This window comes from Prionailurus viverrinus, chromosome C2 (genome assembly GCF_022837055.1).
Source record: "Prionailurus viverrinus isolate Anna chromosome C2, UM_Priviv_1.0, whole genome shotgun sequence".
Lineage (NCBI taxonomy): Eukaryota > Metazoa > Chordata > Mammalia > Carnivora > Felidae > Prionailurus > Prionailurus viverrinus.
The window spans coordinates 10,447,421-10,472,701 of record NC_062569.1 but is presented as its reverse complement, the minus strand read 5'-3'; the positions used below and the strand labels follow the sequence as shown (position 1 = coordinate 10,472,701).

The window sequence follows — 25,281 nt, the reverse complement described above, 5'->3', positions numbered from 1 at the left end:
ATTTTGGCTTAACTCATGATCCCAGGGTCATGGCTTGGAACCCTGCATCAAGCCCCACGTCACTGGGCTCCCCGATGAGAATGGACCCTGCTTAAGATCCTCTCTCTCCTGTTCTCTCTCTGCCCCTCCCCCACTCACACAAGTGCACATGCATGTGGCTCCCTCTAAAAAATTTTTTTTAAATGTAAGATTATAGGGTTTTTCCATTATTTCTTTGATTTTATCTCCTTCTCATGCCCTCCTAGTTTTGTCTGCCCCCCACCCTAATTTTGGTTGTATACACCCAAGACCTAAACCCCTTGTGGGTTCCGATCTCTTCTTTACCTCCCTCATCTTACTTTCCCATCCAAGCACCTTCCAGCTCTGAAATGAGGAGTCTGATATTTCCCCCATTTGAATTAACATAGTGGAAATGAGATGGACTTGTGGGGACATGGTGAAAATCTTCCCACCTAAGAACAGCTCAAGGTCATGTGAGCCATTAGATTCCTTAACACCAACCGTTTCCAGGCAAACACTCCCCCGTCTTCTTAGGAAGTTACTCCTGACAGAAATACCTCCCCAAGGAAATCACAAAGTAATTAAATGAATATGGTAGTTAAGAGCATATCACCAGAGATTCCATCTCCAGATAAGTCTCCTGAGACAAAGCTGAGTGTCTTTCCATTCTTTCTTTTTTTAAAAAAAATCGGATCCAGATTAAATGATGTTCCGTGGCAACTTGCGTCAATAGAGTTGCTATGGTTACAGGTGAACCTGAAAGTGGGCTGTGACAGCCTGGGCTCTGAGTTCCCCGAGGTGCATGTCTTAAAGATGCATCCATTTGTCTTCTTGTCTTGGCGAGAAACACAAGGAGAATTGATGAAATTTCCTAGCAAGGTGTAGCCTATGGACAGATGCAGGTCAAGGCAAGGTGGAGCCAAGGGCCTCTTCAAATAAATGTTTCCCTCCACCAGCCAGAGTAGTGTCCCAGGACACATCACACCATTTCCCCATGATGCCTTCATCTGCCCATGAATGAGGGATGAGGAATCAGGGAGAATCACCATGTGCTTACAACTCTCCAAATGGAGAAACCAAGAGCTACTCCCAGGAATTCTCCTTAGAAGAAAGGTAAGAAATAACATCTCCCTTCATTGGCAGTGCTGCCCAACAGAAATAGAACGCAAGCCACCAATGGGAGCCATACATGTAATTTTACATTTTCTAGCAGCTGCATTTTAAAGGGGTGAAAGGAAAAAAACGAAAAATAAAAGGTTAAAAGCAACAGGTGAACTTAATTTTAGTAATTAATATCTAAACACAATATATCCAACATACCATTTCAACATGTAACTAATATAAGTATTAATGAGACATGGGGCGCCTGGGTGGCTCGGTCGGTTAAGCGTCCGACTTCAGCTCAGGTCACGATCTCGCGGTCCGTGAGTTCGAGCCCCGCGTCGGGCTCTGTGCTGACGGCTCAGAGCCTGGAGCCTGCTTCGGATTCTGTGTCTCCCTCTCTCTCTGCCCCTCCCTGTTCGTGCTCTGTCTCTCTCTGTCTCAAAAATAAATAAATGTTAAAAAAAATTTTTTAATGAGACATTTTACATTCTTTTTCATGCTAAATCTTTGAATTCTGGTGTGTACTTTGTACTTCAAGCGCTTCAAATTCAGATGCTACATGCTTATCGGACATACTTGATCTGTATTGAGATGTCATAAAATTTACAGTTGAGATTGTTGAGTCACATGCTCAAGTGAATCCAAACACGCTTAAAAGTTTTTCAATAACAAATTGGGTATGTTTAGGTCTTAAATTTAAGTGAAGTAAAATAAAATAAAATAAAATAAAAAATCTGGCTCCTCAGACTCACTAGACACGTTTCACATGCTCAGTAGCCACATGTGGCTGGTGACTGCAGGGACCTAAGACTGCAACTCAAAGTGTGCCCCTCAGACCACCAGCATCGTATCATGTGGGAGTTTATTAGAAATGTAGGTTCTTGGGCTCTGCTCACAGAGCCGCTGATTCAAAATCTGCATACTAAGAAGATCCCAGGTGATTCCTGCTAGAGGAATGAAGCCTGAAACTCTTTGTTTTAAATGTTTATTTATTATTTTTAGAGGGAGAAAGAGAGAGAGCAGGAAAGGGGCAGAGAGAGAGGGAGACAGAGGCTCTGAAGCAGGCTCTGTGCCGTCAGTGCGGAACCTGACGTGGGGATCGAACTCACGAACTGTGAGATCATGGCCTGAACTGAAGTTAGATGCTTAACTGACTGAACCACCCAGGCGCCCCTTGTTTTGAATGTTTATTTATTTTGGTGGGGGAGGGGCAGAAAGAGATGGAAAGAGAGAATCCTAAGCAGGCTCCATGCTGTGAGCATAGAGACGGACACGGGGCTTGATTTCATAAGCCATGAGATCATGACCTGAGCCGAACTCAAGAGTTGGACACTTCACTGACTGAGCCACCCAGGTGCCCCTCTTTGTTTGGTTTTTAAGGCTCTTTAAGAGCTGCCCCCTGCTGCCCCAGACCTCAGGGATCCCATTCTGTCATCAGCTCCCATGACCAGAGTTTCCACTGGGGTTGTATGGCTTCCCGCAAAGGGAAGGTGACAGCTGGGGTGTCCTTTAATTGGATGTTCACATCAGGGGTGCTTATCTTGTCACAATGTCACAACCCCCTCAGATCTTTGTGGTTATACCATTCCCACAAGACGAAAGCATTTGAAGAATGTGCTAACCATGTCTGGGGTCTTAAGATGTGTCATTTTCCAGGCCTTATTAGCCAAATCCAATTCCATCTAGCTTGAACCTCAATTTTCTGACCCATAAAATAAGGGGGTTAGACTACATCACTGCTAAAGTTTCTTTGACCTCTATAAAATAAACAATTTCTCTATGACCTGAGAATGACCAATGGGCTCCCTTTACTGGCATATTAGAGTCACCCCAGTGGAATCCAATACATTAAGTAAAAACATGTACCCATGGAAACAAAGAAAATCACGGGCTTATTAAAAATAGAACATTTCAATTTAAAACTGCATTCATCTTTAAGGCACTTAGAGGAAAATGGTTTGGGCCAAGGCTCATGAGCCAGCAACCTCAGCGATTCCTGTGAGCATTGCTGTCATTTCCCGAAGACTCTTCTTACCAAGACACTCGTGACACTGTTGGCGAGTGAAAAGGCGGTTACAAAACAGTGTGTGCAGCGTGACTTCACTTTGCACGCTGGTGTGCCCGCACCGGGAAAGCAGTTTGGAAAGTGATACGGCAAAAGGCCAACGCTGGTGCTCTCTGGCTGGTGAAATTAAGGGTAATTTAAGTTGCGTTGTTGTAGCTTATAGTGGTTTTCAGTTTGCCCGCAGTGAACATGTTATTGCTTCAGTAAATATGAAAAGTTTCTCAAGGAAACTTTTATTTCCAGACTTGCACATCCCAAGGAGTATAAGCCGTGTGGACAGGAGATGGTGTCACAGGCACCACTTGTCACAGTAGAGCTCCAGCGTAAGCAGACCGGTTTTCCCGGGGACCCGTGTCCAAGGTACTGTTGACCGCCCACCCCTCCACCAACTGCATCTGAAGTCATCAGTTGGAAGCCTTTCTCTTTTTAAAATCCAGGCCTTTAGTGCTATAAATTTCCCTCTGAGTATTATGGTAGTGGCATCTACGAAATTTGGTATGTTGAGATTTTGTTTTCATTCAGTTAATATTTTCTGTTTTCCTTTGTGATCCTTGGAGTTATTTGGAAGTATGTTAGTTTCCAAAAATTTGGGGACTTTCTAGGTATGTTTCCATCACTGATTTCTGGTTTAATGCCAGTGTGGTCAGAGAACCCACTTTTAATTCGAATCCTCTTAAGTTTACTGAGTCTTGTGTTATGGACCAGAACATTGTCTGTCTTGGTAAATGTTCCATGTGCACTTGGGAAAGTGAATATGCTGCTATAGCTGGGTAGTATATTTGATAAATATCAATTAGGTCAGGTTGGTAGGGTTATTCAAGTCTTCTGTATCTTTACTGATTTTCTGTCCGCTTGTCTTATTAATTATTCAGACAGAGATTTTAGATCTCTCAGCCCTGTGTGAGCTCTGGGCACTCTCCCCTCAATCCTCTCAGGTGGCTCTTCCTTTGGTCTTTGAGAGATTCCTCATACACGGATCAATACTCAACTGAAAACTCCAGGGGGCCCCTATGCAGAGCTCTAGAACCCTCTCTCTGTGTGTTTGAGATCCTTCCTTCCTAGTACTCTGTCCTTGGAACTCTAGATGCTCTGGCTTCCCAAGACTCCTAGCCCTGTCTTCTTGACTCTGCTGTCTGCCCCATTTCCCTCTCCTTGCACCATGGGCTAGAAACTCTTCTCTCTGCAGTAAGCTGGGATCATTGTAAACTCTGTGGCGTTTGTTGACTCTCTCTCAGGGATCACTATGCTTTACTGACTTATGTTCAATGTCTTAAAAACCCTTATTCCGTATGCTCTGGCTGATTGTATTTCAGGTTGGAGAATCAACCAGGTTCCTGTCACTCTGTTTTGGCTGGAGCAGAAGTGCCACCACTTTCTGGAGCAGAAAGTGCCACTCTTTCCCACTCTGACCCATTCTCTGCCTAACAGCTATCTTTTCTTCTTAAAAAAAAATCTTTTAAAACTTTTAATCCTATCACTTCCTAGCGTAACAATCTTCAATGGCTTCCATTGCTCTTAGAAACCAAAACCTTGAGCACAGCTTACACAGAACTGCACACCGCTTCATGCTTACCTCTTTAATCCTATTTAGCCCCAAATCACCCTCTTGCTCTCTGATCTCCAACTGCACAACTAAGGTCCCTGGTGTCCCAGGGCATTTGCACACGCTATTTCTTCTGCCTGAAATCCTCTTCCCATATCTTCCCCACCCCTACTTAGGTAACTTTCACACCTACCTCAAAGAAAGCCCTCCATGATTCCTCAAACTAGAGTATGTTTTCCTGCCATCATCTCCCAGAGCTTTCAGTTCTTTTTCTTTACCTCACCTGTTCAATGATTTTTATTATATACTGGCATGCTTCTTTAATTAACATTGGACTTCTCTGCTAGATTTTAAGCCTCAGAAGCTCACACATAGTATCTGTTATTCTCCATTGAAGTTACAGTATCTGGCACAGGGCTCCACACAGAGTGATGAACTGATGGTGGATAAAGGAGGGAAAATACAGCAGATGCTGTGATGCCTAACCACATCCCCCTAGCCTTCCCTAATTCCTTTGTACAATGAAGGCTTCCTAGGGAAAGTACCTGAGATTTCTCCATCTGAGAGCTTGCCCACATGTGTGGGGCAGAAGATGAGACTCTTAGAAACAGCTCCTGCCAAAATGGGTAAGAGCTGGAGGGTGAAATCCGCCCTTCCTCCCCAACTTGTGGAAGATAACTCTGCTGAGTGTTCTATATAGTCCCCAGAGTTCTCCAGTGGGACTGAGCCACTGTTTTCCAGTTCACCCTATATTGGCTTCCTTCCCTTCCCTGTTTTACTTTTCCACTCCTTGGTGGGAGCTTCCTGGGACCACCTCTGAAATAATCTGTTTGCCCTCACATTCTTGTTTTGGGGAAACCCAATTTAAGAGAATGATATAATAAATGGAAGTCACAGATGGGTGAGAGGTCCCTGTAGGTGTGGATAATCTGAACAGTGTTTGTGCGCCATCTAGTGTGTTAATCAGGCTTTGGAGGCCTGGAATCGGGGAAGGAATGTGGAGGAAGCTCTACATGCAACCTTCATAGGGCAGATGTGGAAAATGAGCAGCCTGTATTGGACTTCCTTCCCTGCCCTGGGGAAGGAACGACTTTTCTGCTCTAACAAGCTATTTTTGGTTTAAGAATCTCCTCCCTCAGAAAGAGAGAGAGAAAGAGAGAGAGAAAGAGAGAATAAGAGTTTTAATGATAAAGAACAAACTGAGGGTTGATGGACGGAGGTGGGTGGGGGATGGGCTCGATGGGGGATGGGTATTAGGAGGGCACTTGTTGTGATGAGCACTGCGTGTTGTATGTAAGTGACGAATCACTGCATTCTACTCCAGAAACCAATATTGCACTGTATGTTAACTAACTAGAAATTAAATAAAAATAATTTGAAAAAGAAACTTCTCCCTCATCTTCAGGAATAATCTTTCTCTTCTGAACTGGTGAATCTTAATGTGCCAGTGAGATCATCTGCTCTTTAGGTCACATCTCCCAAATCAGCCTTATTACTATTTCTGCTTTTACAAAATATCTCTTTCACAAGTCAGGATCAAAGAACCAAATATAGGCCACAGCCAGTTCCAGAGCATAGCTTCCTCCCACACCCCTCAAAGTCAGGCCAAGGGCTGGCAATTTTTCCTGTGAATTAGGGAAGGGGTGATGACAATATGATGAGAGCAGGACAAACAGGGGATGTCTCTTTCCTCTAGAATCATCTAGAATGTCTGTCAGATGATGGCCTCCATCCAGCTTGGCTATGAACCAGGTAGATTCAATCAGACAAGAAGAGCTTTTCCAAAATAAAGGAAGCAAAGCCAGCAGGCTTTCAGTCTTGTCTTTGATGATGTAATTTGGCCCAAATGCCTTCTCTGAGGTTATGTAGTCTGAAAATATACGTTGAAGATCTCCCAAGATACTGATAAATACCTGCAATGATATACTGCACAGTGTCTGCTGATGCAAGGAAGCTATTGAAAAGCAGTGTCTCCTGTGTGAAGTGGAAGCCCAGAGCTTCCCCTTGACTTGAGTGGGGAGATTTCTAGCAGTGGGAGTGCTGCTAGTACTGCTGTTCTACACAGCATCTCGGGGAAAGTCAATGGGCCCACAGCCGGGCCTCTGCAGACTAATGCCCCAACCATCAGCTTATTCTCTTGCTAGACTTCCCATGTGGTACACAGCAGATTGTTCAGGCTGTTAGAAAAAAACAGAGTCCCATTGGGCAACTAGACAACTAGGCATTCACTAGTATCTTCCAAGCGTATCCAGGCATCGTGCAAGGCAGGGGCATCACCCATCTCGCTGACTCTCAGAGGGCCCCCTGGATGTGGGGCATTCTCCAGCCATGCCACCTCTGGCCAAGAGACTAAACATCGGTGAAGGCTCATGGAGATACACAGCAGAAACCAAGTCAGGGATGACAGACAAGCCTGGAGTCCTGTGAAGGGCTGGCTTGTTCCGAGGTTTCAACAGGTATAGCTGTACTAAGTGAAGACACTCTGGGAGGAGTGGGATGGACCACGGGGGGAAAATCAATGTAAAGGTCAACACTTTCATTAGTGGATCCTACGCCCGTCCCGCCTTTTCGCCTGCTCTCCTTAAGTGCCTTGAGTTGCAACTTCTCCCTAATCTTGAGGGGTCAGCTGGAAGGTGCCGCCTTACTGGTTAGTAGTTAACATGTATTAAACACTCACTTCATGACACATATTGTGCTAATAGCTTCACAGCCTTATTCTGCTTCATTTTCATACTGCCACGTAATAGGATAGGAAAAACGGTCTTAAAAATCTGGCAGTAGAATTCCTCTCATGAAAGGGACTGTCTTTTGAAAAACAACTACGAGAGGTGCTTGGGGGAGGGGGTGGCAGGTACCAAAGACATCTCGCCAACATCTCATTCAGTATCACTCTAACCCCTTCCTCCTATGTTGTCCGCAGGAGATGGAGAACTACAAACTCCATATCCCACACTCTTTGCAGCTAGGGATCCACGTGGGACCTGGGCTCCATCAAGCAGGCACACCCTATAGAACTTGCAAGAAGGGGGGCGCCTGGGTGGCGCAGTCGGTTAAGCGTCCGACTTCAGCCAGGTCACGATCTCGCGGTCCGTGAGTTCGAGCCCCGCGTCGGGCTCTGGGCTGATGGCTCAGAGCCTGGAGCCTGTTTCCGATGCTGTGTCTCCCTCTCTCTCTGCCCCTCCCCCGTTCATGCTCTGTCTCTCTCTGTCCCAAAAATAAATAAACGTTGAAAAAAAATTTTTTTTAAAAAAAAGAACTTGCAAGAAGGAAGAGAACTCCATCAGGTAGCACCCCTGCATGGGGCAATGGTGGCAGAGGAGTGGTTCTCTGTGGCTGGCAGGGGCAGTGGTAGCTTCTGTGTCACGGCGGGGCAGCATGATCCTGGAGGCGGGGAGGCAGCAGTCCCCCTGGCAGTTGAGTTCTCAGACACCGCGGTGTGGGCATTGTTCCTAGGATCCCAGTTCAGAGTCTGCTCCTTCATCATCCCGGTGAATCTGTGAGTCACCTAATATCCCTTAATAAATCCCATTCTGCCTAAGCCAACCAGAGGGATTTCATAGCCTGCATCTAAGAATCTTTCTTTTTTAAGGTTTTTATTTTAATTTCAGTTAGTTAACATACAGTGTTATATTAGTTTCAGGTGTACAGACACTGATTCGACAATTCCACACATCACCTGGTGCTCATCACAAGTGCCTTCCTTAATCCCTGACCTATTTCGCCCATATTCTGTTCAAGGCATTGTTCCTGCATTCTGTTGGAGTCTTTCTAAATGTTCCCAGCCTTTCTCGGCAGAACTTTCCAGGTCGTGACTCTGCCAGGGACAAGCCGGGACTCGCTGGCCATACCTAACTCAGTCCTGCCTCATTTTTATCCCCCGTGCTCAGCACAGTGCCTGGCACAGATACAGTATTTGGACAGTGTCTGTGGTACGAACGTGCTAGGGAAGTGGAGAGGGCAGCAAGTTCTTTTGCGTAGATGGAGTGGACCCAGAACAACCTCATAGTGTTGTCCCGAGACCGCCAGGGGAAAGGCCCCCAGATTCCAGTCTGACAGAACCATCTGTGTTGGAATTTCACTCGGCTCTGCTTCTTTCAAGTTGTTGAAATTCCTCACCATAACACATGCCAAAAAGATTTCCAAAGCATCCCTGCTTCCACCCTCAGCTGAAAAAGACCCCAGAGCCAGGATGTAGGAAAGGTGGGGAGAGAAGTCAGAGTGGGTTCTGTTTGAGAGTCAGATGGAAAGGAAAGGTGGAAAGATGTCCCAGGTGATGGTTCCCTCCCCCTACCTGCTGAGGCCTTCCGTGTTTTCACGGGGGGAGAGGAGGGCGAGGGAGGCGCCAATCATTTTCAGCATGTATGTTCCCTGCCACTAATGCATAGCACAGTATAAACGTAATCTTCACCAGGATGACTCTCAAATGAAAGTCTCCATCCTAAAGTGGCTATTCGAACAGGCGGGGCTATAAAAATGACCATTCCTGTCCTTCTGTCCTTCCTTCCCGCTCTATCTATAATATCACACTTTGAACCCCTCTTATCCAAATGCCTTATTAATTTAGAGAAGACACAAAGCTGTAGTTAGATGATAACTCAGGCCATATTCCTCCTTACAGATGGAGCTGTTCCCATACAGATCTCCAACAATCCTTTCCAGGGGTCTCTTCAGGTTTTCACTTAGAAGGAGTCTTTGGTAAATGGAGCCACCAGGGAAGCCCTTTGCTTTGAGCTATTAGTTCTGTGACTTTATAGTAGGGCAGGGGCCCTTCAAGACTCAGCCCAAGTTTCTGGAGGGCTGGGCAGCCCCCATTCACGAAATGCCAATTTAGTGCCACCGGCTGCCCTTCTGAGTCAGGAGCATGACACTAAGGGACCTCAAAGTGTCTGAGAATCTATCATAAAGCAGACAATTCCCAATTCCCAACAAGCCGACCCAGAAAACTTCCATCACTGCTGCCCCTACACCTCTCTGGGTCTCAGCTTTTTCCTCTGAAGATGAAGAGTGGATTCGGCTGTCTTTCAAAGTCTTGGGTGTTAACAGCCATATGCTGAGCCTTGCCTCCCCTGCAACCTCTACCCGGGAAAGTACAAAAGGAACATAGTTATTTAGAGACTGAAGCAACCCTCTTTGGTCTCAGAGATGATCTGTCTACCTCTCACTCTATTGAGTGGTTATTTTGGGGCACTGCAGGGAAACACCTTTTCTCCCTATGCTTTTCTCCCTACTTTTGTTCTCTGGCTTTAAAGACCCCACCCACACCCACCTACTCCTTGGGAATCTGATGGGTCACAGTCTGACATTGACTGAGACACTGCACTCAGACACTGCATTTCCATGAATTCTCTCCTGCTGCAAGTAACAGCTTGTAGTGTGTAAGCATATGCACGGATGTGAGAACACATCTCCAGGGTAAATTCCTAGCAGGGGGATTTCTGAGTCAAGAGGTAAATTGCATTTAAATTGTTAAACTTTGAGGGGCACCTGAGTGGCTCAGTTCGTTAAGCATCTGACTCTTCATCTTGATCTCATGGTTGTAAGATCTTGTGCTCAGGTCTTGATCTCATGGTTGTGAGTTCGAGCCCTGGTTTGGGCTCCATGCTGGGTGTGAAGCCTACTTAAAAAAAAAAAACAACAGTTAAAATTTTTTTTTTTTAATTTTTTTTTCAATGTTCTTTATTTATTTTTGGGACAGAGAGAGACAGAGCATGGACAGGGGAGGGGCAGAGAGAGAGGGAGACACAGAATCGGAAACAGGCTCCAGGCTCCGAGCCAACAGCCCAGAGCCTGACGCGAGGCTCGAACTCACGGACCGCGAGATCGTGACCTGGCTGAAGTTGGACACTTAACCAACTGCGCCACCCAAGCGCCCCAACAGTTTAAATTTTGATAGCTATATCTGAATTGTCCTTCAAAAAGGCTGCACTTCATGACAGGGTGACAGTAATGTACCCAATATTCAGGATTCCCTTCCTCCCTTAATAATAAAAAAGCTTCATTTCTGCAACTGCCTTGCAGATAGGGATGGCCAATAAGATGCAAGCAGAAGTTTTGAAATTTCCTTTTCCTCCACTTCCTACATGGGTCTCTGTTGTGTGGCAAGAGCTGTGGCAGCCTTCTTGTGATCTTGAAGATGAAAGCTATGCACTAAAGATAGGGGGAAGCAAGAAGGCCAGCTAAGTCTGGGTCCTTGAAAGCCCTCTTAGAGGGCTCTGGGCTGTTTCTCAGACACAAGCACACAAAGTCCTAACTGATCTAAGCTGCCTCAGGCAGCCCTCTGACGCCAACAGCTCCACACAGTTCTTGATTCACACTGGTTCACATTCTCACCTATGGTGTATGACGCGCCTTTTCCCTCATATCTTCACAAGCATTAGGTGTTATGATGTACCCTATGTTTTTTAGCAATTATTTTTCACTGAGGTATAATTGACATACAGCATTTCATGGGTACAACATGATTTGTATGTGTTTCATGTACCAGTGATACAAACATGATTTGATATTTGTATATATTGTGAAATAATCACCACAATAACTCTAGTTAATGCCCATCACTATGCATAGCTACAGAATTTTTTTCCTGTGATGAGAACTTTTAAGATCTGCTCTCTTAGCAACTTCCAATATGTGATACAGTATTATTAATTGTGGCTGTCATGCTGTACATTACATCCCCGTGACTTATTTATTTTATAACTGGAAGTTTGCACCTTTTGACTCCCTTCACCCATTTTGCCCACTCCCTACTTCCAGCCTCTGGCAACCACCAATCCGTTCTCTTTATTTATGATTTTTTTTTTTTTTTAAGATTCCACATATATGTAAGCTCATACAGCATTTGTCTTTCTCTGGCTTATTTTACTTAGCCAATGCATTCTATTTTTGACCATCAAAGTTTCCAGTGAAATTATCCTCCAAGAAATTCAAGATGCGAGGCTGGAGAGAGCAACTTACTGAGTTGAGGGATTCAGAAGCGGCTGTATTCAAGGGGTGGCTGCATCTGTTTGAGCAAGTGAACCACCAGAGAGAGACAGGAAACTGACTCAGGACAGCCCTGTAGGGTGTGGGGAGGCCAGTTAATGGCATCCTCAGTCATGTATTTCCCATTTATGTAGACTAAATGGGCTATTTTTTCAATATAACTTGAGCATTTGCCACTAAGGCAAAAAGGATGTGTCTTGCTTTTTTCTCACATTTAGAATAAAATCTTCTTCCACAAACCTGCGCAGGCAGGACAAGTCAAATAACAGTCACTGGCAGGAGCAAATGGAATAGAAGAGTGTTGGGGAAGAGGGAAAAGAGTATGGAGGTTCCTCAAAAAACTAAAAATAGAAGTACCCTATGACCCAGCAATTGCACTACTAGGTATTTATCCAAGGGATACGTGTGTGCTGTTTCGAAGGGACACATGCACCCCCATGTTTATAGCAGCACTATCAACAATAGACAAAGTATGGAAAGAGCCCAAGTGTCCATCGATGGATGAATGGATAAAGAAAATGTGGTATATATATACAACGTATTACTCCATTACGGCAATCAAAAAGAATGAAATCTTGCCATTTGCAACTTCGTGGATGGAACTGGAGGGTATTATGCTAAGTGAAATTAGTCAGAGAAAGACAAAAATCCTATGACTTCACTCATATGAGGACTTTCAGAGACAAAACAGATGAACACAAGGGAAGGGAAGCAAAAATAATGTAAAAACAGGGGACAAAACATAAGAGACTCTTAAATATGGAGGACAAACTGAGGGTTACTGGAGGGGTTGTGGGAGGGGGGATGGGCTAAATGGGTCAGGGGCACTAAGGAATCTACTCCTGAAATCATTGTTGCACTATATGCGAACTAATTTGGATGTAAATTTTTAAAAATAAAAATAAAATTTAAAAAATGTAAAATAGTAAATGATAAAAATGTAAAATAGTAAAAAAATAAATATTTTTTAAAAATTTAAAAAAAGAAAGAACAGTGTTGGGGAAGAGGAGATAAGGAATGGGGTGATTTTGAATGACGCACATTTTACGCTCTTCCTCCGCAACTTAAAGTTTGTTAAAGGCAATGCGATTATTTAAGCTTTAGTTTCAGGAAATGAATGTGTCTTTTCTAATTATGCTCTTCCCTAGGTAGCAATTATCTATACAAGCCAATGTACAGCAGGGAGCCTTCGGAAAGCCCTATTTACACCTCCTGCTCAAGCTGGCTGGGAGTGCTCACCATGGGAGGCGAGCGGACTTGGTAAGCTCGAATGCTAGCAAAACTGCCCATCATGCCAACAGTGAGATGGGCATATATAACCTAGAATTAAAAACATATAATAAATCTTACAGAAATTAAATTTTCTTAAAAGTATTAAACTTTAGGGGCGCCTGGGTGGCGCAGTCGGTTAAGCGTCCGACTTCAGCCAGGTCACGATCTCGCGGTCCGTGGGTTCGAGCCCCGCGTCGGGCTCTGGGCTGATGGCTCAGAGCCTGGAGCCTGTTTCCGATTCTGTGTCTCTCTCTCTCTCGGTCCCTCCCCCGTTCATGCTCTGTCTCTCTCTGTCCCCAAAATAAATAAAAAACGTTGAAAAAAAAATTAAAAAAAAAAAGTATTAAACTTTAGAAAGCATATTTGTAAAGCCCTTCAAAACCTCTTTCTATTGGCCTATCAGAGAAAGCAGCCCTGGATTAATGGTTGGCTGGAAGGACTTTTGTTCTCTGCCTCTTCTCTCAATTCAGCTCTCCCGGGTCCTGCCTCATTTTCTGGTCTGGCCACAGATTCCATTGAGATGATCTGGCTTCCTTTTTCTCCATTTGCTTTGAGTGTAAAGACTCCTTTTAAAGATCCTAACAGACGCATAGCTTTCAAACGGAGTAGAATTATAACAGGTTTCTGGAGGACCACCCTGAATGAGGACAGTAGAAGCAAGGTTAGAAGAGGGTAGGGGGAGAGGGGATAAACATTGCAGGAATTTGTACAACTTGATGGTGAGGAAGGAGAGGGAGCAGAAGGGGTGAAAGTGGCCTGGGAGAGAATGGAGAGGCTGGGATGGAGTCCCCTCAAGCTAGGTCTCATCTCCCTCCTCCATTTGCTACCTACATGGCCTTGGGCAAGATATTTAAGGACCCTTAGCCTCAATTTTCTCATCTATAAACTAGGGACAAACATAACCTACCATATAAGGCTGTAGGGAGGATGAAGTGAGATCATTCCCATCTAAAGCCAAGCACATAATAGGTACTTAATAGATGACACATCATTATTGTGGTGGGTAGCCGGCCTCCAAGAAGATCTTACAAGAGCCTTGTCTGTCCGTATTCACACCCTTGCACGGTCCCCTCCCGCACGGATTCAGTTCTGACCTATGTGAACAACAGACTACTTCAGAAGACACAGTGTGTGAGGCTTCTGCAGCCAGGTCACAAAAGGCATTCTTCTGCATTGGTCTCTCAGATCACTTGCTCTGGGGAAGTAACCACTTCACCATGAGGCTACTCAAGAGGTTACATAGAGAAGCCCACAGGTAGAGAAACTAACTTACCAGCCATGTGAGCTAGCCCCCTGGGAGGCAGATCCTCCTGTCTCAGTCAGCTTTCAGCAACTTTATGAGACCCCGAGGCAGAACCAAACAGCTAAGTCACTTCCAAATTCTGGACCCAAAGAAACTGTGAGATACAATACACAATTACTGTTGTTTTAAACCACTAAATTTGGGGGCGGTTAGGCAGCAGTAGATAACTATTATAAAAAGTTATTAATTGGGGCGCCTGGGTGGCTCAGTTGGTTGAGCGTCCAACTTCGGCTCAGGTCATGATCTCACGGTTCGTGGGTTCGAGCCCCGCATCAGGCTCTGTGCTGACTGCTCAGAGCCTGGAGCCTGTTTCCGATTCTGTGTCTCCCTCTCTCTCTGCCCCTCCCCCACTCACGCTCTGTCTCCCTCTGTCTCAAAAATAAATAAACATTAAAAATTTTTTTAAAAAGTTATTAATTATCTGATGCTACTATATAACCACATTCTAGAACTCAGTGTCTTAAAAATAACAAAAATCATTTATTACTTATTGTGGTTTCTGTAGGTCACAAATTTAAATGAGGGTATTATGCTAAGTGAAATAAGTCAGGAAGAGAAAGACAGATACCACGTGTTCACTCACATGTGGATCCTGAGGGGAAGGGGGAAAAAGAAGTTATAATATGTGAAAGCGGGAGATGACTAACGGACCCGTTACGGTGGAGTGAATAAATTGTGATACAGTCATACAAAAGAATACCCTACAGAAATGAAAATAGACCCTTAGCAACATGAGGGAATCTCACAAAATATTGTTGAGTGACAGAAGCAAGTAAAAACAAAATACACAAGACTATGGTTCCATTACATGCAGTTCAAAAATCAACAGTATGTCATTAGAGATGCATATATAGGTTGTGAAACTATAAAACAAAGCAAGAGAACACTGATAAAAGTAAATATGGAGGTTACGTCTAGGGAGAGGGAAAAGGATATTTTCAGGCAAAAAGCACTAGGAGCCTCCAGGTATTGACAAAAGTGTTTTTTTTTTTTGTAACCTGAATAGTAGATACTCAATGTTCACTTTATTGTTTTTCTTAGAATTTTGTGTATACATTTTATACACTCTTATGTATACGTATTTAGCAATTAGTAAAAAAACATACTTTAAAATTTTTTTAAATAAAAAAACATACTTTAAAAAAATTTAAACGAGACACAGAAGGAACAGCTTATCTCTGCTTTATGATGTCTAGGATATCAACTGAGGTGGCTTGAAGGCGGGAGGCTGGAATCACCTTAGGGATCATTCATTTACATCTGACAACTGCTACTTGTCAACTGAAGGCCTAGCTGGGGCTGTTGTCTGGGACACCCACTGTTACGGAATGCATCGTGTTCCCCCAAAATTCATATACTGAAGTCCTAATGTCCAGTACCTCAGAATGTGACTGTATTTGAAGAAAGGGCCTTTATGAGGTAATTAACTTAACGTGAGGTCATTAGGGTGGGCCATTAACACAATCTAACTGGGTCCTTGCAAGAAGAGGAAGAGAAACCAGAAATACACGTGCACAGAGAAAAGGCTGCATGAGCAGCATGAGAAGGTGGCCATCTGCAAGCCAAGGAGAGAGGCCTCAGAGAGAAACTAAGCCTGCCATTACTTTGATCTTGGACTTCCAGTCCCTAGAACTGTGAGAGAATTAATTTCTGTTGTTCAGGCCACTCAGTCTGTAATATTTTATTATGGTGGCTCTAGAAAACTGTTATGCCCATGCATATCCTTTCCATGTGGCCTGGGCTTCCTCACAACATTCACAACGTACTGGCTATGTTCCAAAGGCAACTACACACGCGCGCGCACACACACACACACACACACACACACACACACACGGGGGGGGGGGGAGAGGGAGAGAGAGAGAGAGAGAGAGATGTAGAAGCTGCATATTTACGACCTAATTTCAGAAGTCATAGAGCATCACTTCTCATATGTTCTATGTATTAGAAAGGAGTCGTCAAGTTATGCCACGGAGTCACTAAGTTTTCAAAGGAAGGGAAATCCAATTCAACCTTTTGAAAGGACAGTAAAATGATTTTCAGATATATTTAAAATCATTACCATCATCATGATGTTCATCACACAGATTTTAAGATAAGCTCCAGCCAGGTAGAGCTATGCCTGGAATGTGGGTCTGGAACTCAGGGCTACAGATATGGATCTGGGAGTCATCTAGAGCAAAAGAAAGGGAATGTGACCCCCCAGAAAACGGGAGAGGTTTCAGCCTTGGGGGCAAACCCAGCTTAGTGCTGCATAAATGCTTGATTTATTGGAAGTATTGGGCCGGACCTCAAAAAGCCAGCTACCCGGTTCACCTTGAGAGTTTACTGCAAAGGAAAGTACTTTTTTCCAGTCTATTAAAGCTTCCTACCAGCAAATAAAACACTACCTAACGCTCCACAGCCAGAATAGTTTTTAAAACCAGGATGGGCTCATAAAATGGGACATCACTGTCTGAACACCGGTTCCTAGGGGACCCATAGGCCATGTCCTTTGGGATCCTAACCGTAAGACACTGCTTTGACCAGAACCCCCGCCCCCTTCCCCTGTCTAGTAAACGGGTTGCTCTCGGGCTACTTGATGCTTCTCTCCATCAGCTGACCATCGCTAGCTCTCTTGTAGAAAACACATTAAAACAACTTAAATTAAAAATCGCAAAACAAGACATGTTCATTCCAGGGAAGAAGTATATCCCCAGGGGATAGGAGAGAGAGGCCGGGCCCCCAGGGTGCACCGGGGCAGGCCGGTGGGGTCGTGGCCGCAGGGTACTCACGTGACGCGGACAGGTGCCTCCAACCTGGGGGATGTCACGCCCGTGCCGGTGGCTGCATAGGCCCTGGAGGCAGCGGGCGGAAATTCACCGCAGGCCGTTGGAGGCCCCACTGCAGGCGGAAGGCGGAAGGCGGAAGGCGGGAGGGATGCACCCTCCTCAGCGGCGGGCAGAGCCCCCCTCAGACCCGAGAAGGAGCGCTTCCGAGACCCAGCAGAGGTTCCAGGCACGGGGCAAGGCGGGTTCTGTCAGTATGGGCCTTCCTTGTTTAAGGAGTTGGCCCTTATACCTCAAATGTGACAGCCCTCGGACAAGAACGAGGTGACGGAGGCCAGCAGGGCACAGGGCGCGCATGCGCCCTCCACCAGCGGCCCACTTGAGCGGAAGTTCATGGTACTTGAGTTTCTGGGAGCTCCCGGGGCTTCCCCCTGCTGGGTCTGCCTCGGTGTGTTCTCACCACACCGTAGGTTCCTGCTGCTCCCCATGCGGCCCATCGTGGACGTGCCGCAGTACAGGCAGAATGATCTGGACGCGGCCGTGGAAGCCACACTAAGGGAGAACCTGTTGCTGGGGAGCAGGTTTGAGGCGCTCCACGTGAAACACCTGGAGAGGGGGAAGATCATGGTCAGGTTTGAGGGGATCGTGTAGCAGGCGATGGAGGAGGCTCAGAAACGGAAGGAACTTGGCCACGCCGAGATCCAGAAGGTTCTGAAAGAAAAAGACCAACTGACTGCAAACCAGAACACCACCTCGTCAAGCAGTTTTGATGTGGGAAACAAAGGCAAATGAAAAATTAAATTTCCGTACTGTCTGCAGCCCACTGACAAGTCCTTGAGACAGGCAGAGTGACATTCCTTTAGGAGCTCAGCTGCCCGGATGATGACACTTTGCTAAGGGCAAAAGGCAACCTTCGCCCGATCCCCCAGGATACTGTAAGTCTACTTTAATTTTTCTGTTTCAACATTACTTTGGCTATTAGGGGTCTTTTGTGGTTCCATGTAAATTTTGGGATTGTTTCACGATAGACTCTTAAATACAGAGAACAAACTGGTGTGGCCAGAGAGGAGGGGGGGCGGGCAGGCAAAATAAAGGGGATTAAGAGGTTCAAACTTCCAGGTATAAAGTAAGTCATGGGGATGAAACGTGTAGCATAGAGAATATAGTAACAACATTGTATGGTGACGGATACTGACGATACTTATGGTGAAAATAAAAATCACCTGTAATCTTACCATTCTCTGCGCTGATATCTTTTCTATGCACAAATACACTCTTTTTTTTTAAATTTTTTTTTCAACGTTTATTTATTTTTGGGACAGAGAGAGACAGAGCATGAACGGGGGAGGGGCAGAGAGAGAGGGAGACACAGAATCGGAAACAGGCTTCAGGCTCTGAGCCATCAGCCCAGAGCCCGACGCGGGGCTCGAACTCAGGGACCGCGAGATCGTGACCTGGCTGAAGTCGGACGCTTAACCGACTGCGCCACCCAGGCGCCCCAACAAATACACTCTTTTATTTATTTATTTATTTAAAAAAATTTTTTTTAATGTTTATTTATTTTTGAGACAGAGAGAGACAGAGCATGAACGGGGGAGGGTCAGAGAGAGAGGGAGACACAGAATCCGAAACAGGCTCCAGGCTCTGAGCTGTCAGCACAGAGCCCGACGCGGGGCTCGAACTCACGGACCGCACGGACCGCGAGATCATGACCTGAGCCGAAGTCGGACGCTTAACCGACTGAGCCACCCAGGCGCCCCAACAAATACACTCTTTTAAAAAAGAGATTATATTGAATGCTTCGGTACTTTTTTCATTAAATATGATACAGTGTGAAATATCTTTCACAGCATTAAGTAAATATTATTTTACAACATCCTTTTAACGACTTTTTAGATGGTTCATGGCTTTGTTTAAGCCATCCTGTATGGCTGAGGAATTAAGCAATTTCCATGCTTTTGTTTCTTCTTGTGAACATTTTTAGTTTGAAATAATTATAGATTCACAAGAAGTCGCGAAGATGGTACAGAGAGTTTCTTTCCATGGAACGTCTCCATCCAGTTTCCCCTTCTGGTACATCTTGTATGATTATAGCACAATAGCAAAACCCGGTATTTGACATTGGTATAAAGTTGTACGTAGTTCTGTGTCATTTTAACACATGTAGGTTCGCGTAGCCACCACCACGAAGAGATACAGAACTATTCCATCCTCTCAAAGACCTTCCTCTTGCTGTCCCTGTACAGTCATAGGCCACTTTCCCCTCTACCCCATCCCTAACTCCTGATAGTCGCTAATCTGTTCTCCGTCTCCATAGTTTTGTCATTTCAAGAATGTTATATGCCTGGAATTAGAGCATAGAATCTTTTGTGACTCTTTTCATTTCTCAGAATGCCTTTGATATCCACACAAGTTGTTGAATGTATCATTCCTTTTTTATTGCTGAATAGTATTCTATGATATGGATACACTATTCATTCATTTACCTTGTTTAACCACTTATCTATTGAGTTTAACCATTTATCTATCTTTCAAGTTTTGGGGTATTACAAACAAAACATCTGCGAACAGTTGATACAAGGGTTTGTGTGGACGCGAGTTTTCATTTCTCTGGAATAAATGCCCAGGAGTGCAACTGAGTCATATGGCAAGCGCATGTTTAGTTTTTGAGAAACTACCAAACTATTTCCACCAGCAGTGTGGAACTGAGACCCAGTTCTTTGCTCACCATGGTATTGCCACTATGTTTTAATTTAGCTGTTCTTCTCATAGGAGTGTAGTGATATCTCATTAAGTTGCACTTCCCTAATGGCTAGTGATGTTGAACGTCTTTTCATATGGTTATTTGCTATATGTATATGTTTTCAGTAAAATATTTGTTTATGTGTTTTGCTAATTTTTAAATTTATGGCCTGGGATACCGTTTATTTTAACATATATGCTGTGGGTGCTTAAAAAGAATGTGTGTTTTGTTGTTGTTTAGTGGAGTGTTATGTAAACGTCCATTAGTTTCCTTCTGGTTTTGGTGGGGTTGAGCTTTTTTCTATATCCTTGCTGACTTTCTGTCTTATTGTTCTGTCAGTTGTTGAGAGAGGGATGCTGAGGTCTCCGCCTATCATTGCAGACTTGTCTGTTTCTACTTTTCGTTCCGTCAGTATTTGATTCATTTACTCTAAGGATCTGTTGCTAGGTGCATTCACATTTCGGGTTATCATGTCTTGTTGGTGAGTTGATTCTTTTGTCATTACATAGTATCCCTTTTTATTCCTAGTAATTTTCCTTGTTCTTGATGCTACTTTATCTGAAATTAATATAGCCAGCCCAGCCGTTTATTACTATTACAAACAACACTGTTTTTAGCTTTTGTACTCATCCACAATCATGAGAATTTCTTGGTTGAAAGTCCGCATGTTTTTAAAGGATTTTGACTCTAGTGTCAAATTGCCCTGCATAAATCTATTAACTTTTACTGCCTCAGCACTTAAGCATTATCACTTAAAATAATTATAAATGACAGGGTTTAACCAGTTTGATAGAAATGCTGTCTCATAAACTATAAATCACTGATGAAAGAAATTGATGATGATGCAAAGAAATGGAAAAGCATTCCACGCTCATGGAACAGAAGAACAAATATTGTTAAAATGTCGATACTACCCAAAGCAATCTACACAGTTAATGCAGTCCCTCTCAAAATACTACCTGCATTTTTCATAGAGCTAGAACCCTAAAATTTGTATGGAACCACAAAAGACCCCAAATAGGCAAAGCAATCTTGAAAATGAAAAGCAGAGCTGGAAGTATCACAATTCCAGACTTCAAGCTGTATTGCAAAGCTGTAGTGATCAAGACAGTATGATGCTGACACAAAAACAGACACATAGATCAACGGAACAGAATAGAAAAGCCAGAAATGAACCCACAACTCTATGGTCAGTTCATCTTTGGGGTGCCTGGGTGGCTCAGTCAAGTGTCTGACTCTTGGCTTTGGCTCAGGTCATGATCTCACGGTTCGTGAGTTCAAGCCCCGCATCGGGCTCTGCACCGGCAGTGCAGGGCCTGCTTGGGATTCTTTCTCTCTCCCTCTCTCTCTGCCTCTCCCATTCACGTGCTCTCTCTCTTTCTTAAAATAAAGAAATAAACGTAAAAAGAATTAATCTTTGACAAAGCAGGAAAGGATAGCCAATGGTAAAAAGACAGTCTTTTCAACAAATGGTGTTGGGAAAACTGGACAGCAACATGTAAAAGAATGAAACTGGGCCACTTTCATTAAAAAAAATTTTTTTTAATGTTTATTCATTTTTTTTGAGAAAGAGAGAGAGACACAGAGCGTGAGTGGGGGAGGGGCAGAGAGAAAGGGAGAGACAGAATCTGAAGCAGGCTCCGGGCTCTGAGATGTCCACACAGAGCCCAGGGAGGGTCTCAAACTCAGGAACTGCAAGATCATGACCTGAGCCGAAGTCTGACGTTCAACCGACTGAGCCACCTAGGTGCCGCAAACTGGACTGCTTTCTTACAACATACACAAAAATAAATTCCAAATGGATGAAAGACCTAACTGTGAGATAGGAAACCATCAAAATCCTAGAGGAGAACACAGATGGTAAGCTCTTTGACATTGGGCGTAGCAACTTCTTACTAGACATGTCTTCTTAGGCAAGGGAAACAAAAGCAAAAATAAACTATTGGGATTTCATCGAGATAAAAAAAGCTTCTGCACAGTGAAGGAAACAATCAACAAACCTAAAAGGCAACCTATGGAAAGGGAAAAGATATTTTCAAATGACTTATCTGATAAAGGGCTAGTATCCAAAATATATAAAGAACTTATAAAATGCAATATCCAAAAAACAAATAATCCAGTTAAAAAATGGGCAGGAGACATGAGTAGACATTTTTCCAAAGAAGACATCCAGATGGCTAACAGACACATGAAAAGATGCTCAACATCACGCATCCTCAGCAAAATACAAGTCAAAACCACATTGAGATATCACCTCATACCTATCAGAATGGCTAGCATTAACAACACAGGAAACAACAGATGTTGGCGAGGATGCAGAGAAAGAGGAACCCTCTTACGTTATTGGTGGGAATGTAAACAGGTGCAGCTATTCTGGAAGACAGTGTGGAGGTTCCTCAAAAAGTTAAAAAATAGAACTACCAGGATCCAGCAAATGCACTATTAGGTATTTACCCAAAGGATACAAAAATACTGATTCGAAGGCATACATGCACCCTGATGTTTATTTATAGCAGCATTTTGAACAATAGGAAAATTATGGAAAGAGCCCTAATGTCCATCAACTGATAAATGGATAAAGAAGATGTGATATATATACACAATGGAATATTACTCAGCCATAGCAAAAAATGAAATCTTGCCATTTGCAGTGATGTGAATGGAATTAGAAAGTATTCTGCTAAGTGAAATAGGTCAGTTGGAGAAAGACAAATATATGATGTCATTCATATGCGGAATTTAAGAAACAAAACAATTGAACATGGGGGGAAAAGAGAGGCAAACCAAGAAACAGACTTAACTATAAAGAGCAAACTGATAGTTACCAGGGGGGAGGTGGATGGAGGAATGGGTTAAGTAGGTGATGGGTATCAAAAAGTACATTTGTGATGAGCACGGGGTGTTGTATGTAGGTGATGAATCACTGAATTCTACTCTTGAGATTAATATTGCACTGTATGTTAACTAACTGGAATTTAAATAAAAATGTGGAGAAAGAAAAAAAGAAATGTCTCATAACTCAGTGAAGGTAGTCATCGTTGGTGCACATATTTAAATGAATGAAATCCTCATCTATCCTAGTAAAAAGCCAAGAGGTCTAAAATTAATAAATCAAGAAATAGGGCATATGTATATTTCGAGAGTGGGCAGTAAATGCTGGATGCAGCAGCCATGAGTTGGGAATGTTTGCCCTTGAGGAAGGTCCAATGGGATGGGCGTGGGGAATTGGAGTGGCGCCCCAGAGGAATAGTGCTTTTGTATTTATTTGTACTTGTAGTAATAGATATATTTTAAAATATGCGAAAGTTTTGATTACTTTGATTTTACAAGTGACATCTAATTGTTGGTTTAACTTGCATTTACATTTATTACCAGGACTTCCATAATCGTACAAATCTAACACGAAGGAAAACTGCGCCTCTCCGGGGAGAAACTACAACTTCCAGGGTTCCGCGGATTGAAGGCTTGGGCTGTTCTCGGAGGCAAACTACAATTCCCAGAATTCCGTTAACCAAGGGGTGGTTCTGGCCTAGGGTCCGAGCAGCTGAGCTCGCGAGCCTGCGCACGTGCACTGGCTGCCGCGCCGGGCTCGCCAGCCAAGCAGGCGCAAGGCGGGCACCCGCGAGCCCCGGCGGCGGCGGTGGGGTGGGTGCCGTGGGACCTGCCCTCCATGCCTGGTCGTCCCGGGCTCGGGGCGGGGTCAGGAGGCGGCAGCGGCGGCTGATTCAGCCAAAGCCGACTACGCGGAGGGCCCACCGGGACGCTTCAACGCCACGGAGCCCCGCCTGCGGGCTGCAGGTGAGACGCGCGCTCTGGGGGCTGGCGAGGGCTTCGCGATCCGGCTGGGCTTGGAGTTGAGGGATCGGCCCCGGACTTCCCTCGGGAGGGATCGACGAGAGCGTCGGGCCCTGGGGTGAAGGGAAGCCCGGAGAAGTTTGCAGAACCGAGTAGTGAGTGTGATGCGCACTGAAGGAGGCGCGCGATGGGGGCGGAGGTGAGGGGCGATGGACCCTTGGGGTCTAGACGCCGCCCGGCCCGGGGCGGCGCCCCCAGGCGCGCCGGTTGAAGCCCTTAGCTCGCAGCTGGCGCTGGCAGCGGGTCCTCACGCCCCTTTGCTTGCGCGACGGTGAGGCGCGGTTGGCGGGGAGTCAGCGAGGTGCGCGGAGGGGACCTGGGCCTCCTGGGCTCCTTTGGAAGGCAGTACCTGGGCAGGCCTGCAGCTGATCCCCGGGCTCTTTGGGGCTTGGTAGGGTATCTTTTGTGTGCCTGGTGATAAGAGCCCACCACGGCCTGCTTCACAGTACCCGGGTAGCTTCTGGAGGGACCCAGTGAATTTCTGACCCATTCCATGTGTGTAGGACCCTGTCTCCTGGGCACTGATGAAAACCTGCTGAGATCTAGGGGTCCTTAGGCCAGAGCCCTGCACTTGGTATTGGGAGGCTAGGGTCTGCTTACTTTATGCCAACCAACTCTCAGAGCCTACTCTTGGAGGAAGCAAGGCCTGGAATGGGAAAGGTTATGGAGTGAGTTTGATAGGACTTAGAGGCTTGGAGCACCAAATGTTCACTCACCAAATGTTTACTGTTACATGCGCTGGGCGTTCAAATCCTGGCTCTCGTTTACTAACTGTGTGCCCTTGAGCAAGTCATTTATCCTCTCTGAGCCTCTGTTTCTCTGCAAAGTGGAGATAAAAGTACCTTCATCACAGTGTTGCTGGGGAAGGTTAAATGAGATGATGCCGTGCAAGTCTTCATTCAGGATTGGTACACAGTGAATGTGCAGCAAATCTTAGCGCTTGTGGTTGCTAAGATAAAACATGGTAGAGGTGAGATTGGAACCTAGTTCATCCTTTCCCATTACAGATGAGGAATCGGGAGTCCCAGTTAGTGGCAGAGCCAGAAAAGAATACAGATCCCGTTTTCCCCAGGGATGGCCAGCACATCAATTCCTGAGCCTTGGGCCTCAGGAGGGCAGGGAGAAGCAGAGAGTGGAGATCCTCAGCCAAGGGGCGGATGGGGTGCTGGTTACTGAGTTCCCCCACATGACACCGTGGCCATGTGAGCGTCCTGGTGGGCTTGATGTGTCAGAGTGCTAGAGCAGCTACACCAGGTTTTGAACTTTCCTTCTGATTGGTAAGTTCTCGCTCTGGGCCTGGCTTTAGAAAATATTTAGCAATGAAGAGAGGCTTCTAGTGAATATTGAGCTAACTGGAAAATTAAATTACCAGATGCGCCATTCCCCAAGGGTCCGCGTCACTCTCGGGTTGGTTGTCAGTGGATACACTCCCCCAGGACCTGCCTAACACCTGACGGGTTTTTTAAATTGGATAAAATAATGAACATGAAAGGCATAAGCAACAAATGTCATCATAGACTTTGGAGTTAGACTTGGGTTTGAATCCCAGCCCCACCACTTAATAGCTGTGTGCCACTGGGCAGTTCACTTAACAACTCTGAGCATACTTCTTCAAATGTGGGATGAAATCGATAGCACCTATTT

At 44.9% G+C, this 25,281-nt stretch overlaps 1 protein-coding gene across 15 annotated transcripts in view; it reads left to right on the top strand.

Moving 5' to 3' along the window:
• Positions 1–25,281, top strand: part of POMGNT2 (protein O-linked mannose N-acetylglucosaminyltransferase 2 (beta 1,4-)) — a 51,397-nt gene that overhangs the window by 2,979 nt on the left and 23,137 nt on the right. For 6 of the 15 annotated variants that reach the window (XM_047875998.1, XM_047875999.1, XM_047875997.1 and 3 more), the window contains exons 2-5: positions 957–1,113; positions 3,413–3,529; positions 12,845–12,956; positions 23,158–23,580. The gene's annotated coding sequence lies outside the window, so the exon portion shown is untranslated. Of the gene's footprint in view, positions 1–956; positions 1,114–3,412; positions 3,530–4,128; positions 4,355–5,320; positions 5,339–7,632; positions 7,733–7,964; positions 7,997–12,844; positions 12,957–17,483; positions 17,975–23,157; positions 23,581–25,281 lie in introns of those variants that run through there. The other 9 variants (XR_007155804.1, XM_047876001.1, XM_047876000.1 and 6 more) reach the window with 8 other exon arrangements.